Genomic DNA, 4301 nt, shown 5'->3' with positions numbered 1-4301 from the left:
ATTAATAATTGTTAGATGGTCACACACGCACACGCACACGCACACGCACGCACGCACGCACGCACGCATGCACGCATACACACTCACCCACTCCTAAATCGAATGTGCCCAGTCTGCACAGTGCTACTTGTGTGTGTGTTTCCAGGGCTGACCATTTGACACTGGACAGCGGCTGGCGTGCTCTTCCCTGGGAAGGTCATTGATCCCTTTCTCAGCGTTCCTTAGTTGTCTGGAGTTCTTTGTGTAGGCTGAGGCCACAGGGCTTGAGTGCCACCCCCCTGTCCCCCCCACGTTAGAATCACATTTGAGCAGCCATGCTGGTGAGACGTCACGGGTGCAGCTCCTAACATTGCCTAGGAGACACTGTCTGACAGTAAACTGATCCTCTGACCCTTACAATCTTTCCGCCCTGTCTTACCCGATGTTCCGGAGCCTTAGGTGTGGGAGTTATATCGTAGATGTATCCACTGTGCCTGGCTCAGCAACTCTGCATTTTGATTGCTGTGGTTTTCTGTGATGGTCTCTGTCTGTTGCAAAGAGAAGTTTCCTTGACGAAGGGTGAGGACCACTCTTACATCTGAAGATTTTGAGCTTTTTATGGAGGTGCGGGGATTCAAACTCAGGTCATTAGGTTTGTACACTGAAGTACTCTACCCATTGAGCTATCTTAATTTTTTATTTTTTAATTGAAAAAATTCATACAGTATATTATGATCATGCTTGTTCCTCCCCAAGTTCTCCCAGATCCTCCCTGCTTCCCCACACCCAACTTCGAGCCCTTTCTCTTTCCCTTTAAAAACCAACCAACCAACCAAAAACAAAACAATAAAACCACAGAGACCATCCCTAGACACAAAAAACACAAAAAACAGAAGCTAAAATATACAAGCAAATGACCAATAAGACAACAACAACAAAAAGCCCAAACAACATTATGGGACAAAAAGTATACAAAAGTACTATTGAGTTTGTGTTGTGTTAGCTAACTACTCCTGGGCATGGCACCTACTCTGAATGTGGTTAATAGAGCCAGTGAGTGGCTGGAAGGATAATAACACCCATCTGATTGGGTTAAGGTTAACTATGTTAGATATTCAGGGCTCTGGGTGGCTCATTGTGCCAAAAAAAAAAAAAAAGATAGTCTAAAAAATTTAAAATAACCATTTCACACTTGGCATGTGTTTCTTGAGTGCTTATTAAATTCTTCCTACTACAGCTGGTGCTCAGCACAGAGCTGTGGCCAAAGTAAGGTCCCTTCTCTCTCAGAACTTTCCTCTGCCTTTTGTCTATAGGCTTCCAAGTACTTGCAGAAGGCGCTGTCTTTCCTCCAGTGAACTCTTGTATCTTTGTCAGTCAGCGGCCAGGGCTGGAGTGTGGCTCAGTGGTAGAGCACTTGCCTGATGCGCACGAGGCCACAGGCTTCTGCACACTGGAAAAAAAGGATCCCTGGCCTTGCTTGTGGGGGTGTGTTTGTGGGTTTACCACATCTGTCTGTTCTACTGTTCTCTGTGTGGGCCCCTCTATCTGTGCCACACTGTCTTGATACTGTGTCTCTATAGTAAGTCTCAAAAGTGGGTGGCATGATTTGTCCCCTTGTTTTCCTTTACCATGTTTCTGCAAGTATTTAGACACCATCTCCGTGTGTTGCTGGGTTTTGGTTGAGACTGCTTTAGACCCGTGTATTCAGGTGGGGAGAATGGACACCTGTACTGTGTCGTGTCCTTCCATCCATGAACATGGGATGCCTTTCCATTTCTTAAGATAGTCTTTGATTTCTTTCATGTTGCTTAGTTTCCAGCATAGAAGCCCTGGGATATTTTGCTAGATTTATTCCCAGGATATTTTGCTAGATTTTTTTAAAGCAATTGAATATGATGTTCAAATTTCAGTCTAGATCTGTTCGCTATTAATAGATAATGATGCAATTGACCTTTGTGTGCAGATATCATATCCTGTCATCTTGCTGGACTCACTAGTTAGTTCTGGGAGTGTTGTGCACATATGTGTGTATGTATGTGAAGTTTCAATTAGGATTTCCTACTTTTACGCTCATATTATCTGCAAAGAGAAAGGATTCCATTTCCTCCTTTCCAATCTGTTCAGGTGACTATCTGGTGTTTATTATTATTATTGTATCAGAATTCCTCCATGTAAATACCAGATGGGTAATTTGATGGCAAATGGGAATTGAGGCAAGCTGGAAGGGCCATCTCTGTCGGGCTGTATAGGAGCATGGCTTTACATCTTCTCAGACTAAAGGTGATTCTGTTGGGAAGTTTCCTGCTACTTAGGTGTGAATTATTTAAATATTTAGACACTTTCTGGGCTGGGCAAACCCACCGTGGGCTAGGCTGGCTTCATGTCACTCGGTCAAGGAAGCCACTCCTGCGCTGGAGTCTCTAGGCAAGCAGTGCCCACGGCATGCATTTCACATGGAAACCTGCAGGTTTCCAGGCTCACGGGAGGAAGGTCACACTGCATCTGGAAGGCCATCCCTGGGACTGTGTGTCTCAAAATCGTCTGGCAAAGCCGTTAGCTGTGCCAGGCACCCACCTCTCACATGTTCTCTAGGCGCTTCTACACGTGGGTGTCATTCCCTGAGTCTCAGTCTAGTAATTCTACTTTTCGTGTGTGTGGCGCGTGCGCACGCATATGTGAGCCAATTAGTTTCACTATGGTTGCTTACAGGAACAGGAATAAGGGGTTCTTTACAGGAGCATAAGCACCTTAACATTGGCTACAGCACTGGAGAAAATGCCTCTCTCCCAGCAAGGCTCATAGGTCCTCAGGGAGGGTCGGGGCTTGTGAGAACCCCCAGAGGGGCAGTTTTCAGGGAAGCTTGTTTAGCCCCATGGTTCTGTTAATCATGGCTCGGGTGCAGCTGGGTGATTCAGGCTGGGATCAGAGAGGCAGGGATTTTGTGAGCATCAGCTGCCAAGATCTCCTCCGGGTGCATGTGAGACTCAGCCTGGGCTAGCCAGACTCTCCCTGTTGAAGAGCGGGTCCTATCAATACCTCAGGCCTGGCTCACAAGCTTGGCTGGAAATGTAACCTGCAACTTGAAGATTCAGGGCTTGGAGGAGCTGGCACAGCCCAGAACCTGACATCTCTCTTCAGAAGTAGCCAGCAGCACAGAAACACTGTGCAGAATGAATTGCTGCCTCCAGGATCTTCTGCAGCCTGGGTGGCGAGTGAATGGGGCAGTCAGGTCTCCACCGCAGTGTCTGGACTGCTCCGCATCTCCCACCAGCATAGCTAATCACTGGCAAGGAAGTGACATTAATGGCCTTTTCATTCTGTCCCTTTCTCCTGCCTGGGCATCTGCATGTGCAATTATGGAAAGACAATTTAATGCTGACCAATTAATTGCATTTGCCAAATGGGCTTGAAACAACTCTCCCGGCAGTTTTCCCTGTCGGCACGATGGATTATGGTATGCAGAGAATGAGCGCTAGTGACTGTTGGCACATGTCCCTGGCTGTGGGTCAGCTGTTTGTTTTGGATAGTCAGGTTTTGGAGAGCTTGCTGTGAAGTTGACAGTCCTGGTGGAGCTGGGAAGAGACTTTGCTTCCTCATTTGCCCACCGCTTGCCCCCAGATTCATCTTGAATGGTGTTAACTGTGCACTTCTGAGCACTTGTCATGGTCTAGGGTACATGGCAGGATGTGTTATTTTTTAATGTTCATGTTTATGTAAGGGAAAGTTAGTATCCCCATTTCACCATGGGGAAACTGAAGCATAGGACTGGTCACCTAGCTGAAAGTTTGTGCCCCTCCATAGCTCCCACCCTGTTATGTGTACCACTCAATGTCTCTGGAGGTAAAACGGGGATCTTTAGAATTGTGCCTTGGGCCTGGGGGTGAAGGGTGCTGCTGCTGGTTAATGTCTCAGATGTTACTTACATCTCTCCTTGGTTCACATCCTGGCTCTGGTAGTAGCTGAATGAGCTTTGAAAAACTAGGCTATCTCTCTATGCCTCAGTTTCCTAGTAATGTGGAGAGACACAGTTACATTTCCCTCCTAGAATGTGGCCATAAGGTGGTGCTGTGCACTGGGATCCATGGCCAGTGCTTGGTAAGGACAACTCTCTCACCACCGAGCCAGGTGCTGAGCTTGGTTCAGCAAGGCTGTACACAGAGTAGAAGCAAAGAATGAGACTGGGAGAGATTGGCTGAGGACTGTGGTAGGTTAGTTAGACAGTTGCTAAGAAAGCATTCATGCCCTGTCTCTCATGGTTTGAATGCATGGTGGCCCTGATGACAGTGTTCTGAATGCAGACCTGAGCGACAAGTGTGCTTGCC

This window comes from Peromyscus leucopus, unplaced genomic scaffold (assembly GCF_004664715.2).
Source record: "Peromyscus leucopus breed LL Stock unplaced genomic scaffold, UCI_PerLeu_2.1 scaffold_200, whole genome shotgun sequence".
In the NCBI taxonomy this organism is placed as follows: Eukaryota; Metazoa; Chordata; class Mammalia; order Rodentia; family Cricetidae; genus Peromyscus; species Peromyscus leucopus.
This window is presented reverse-complemented; position numbering follows the sequence as displayed.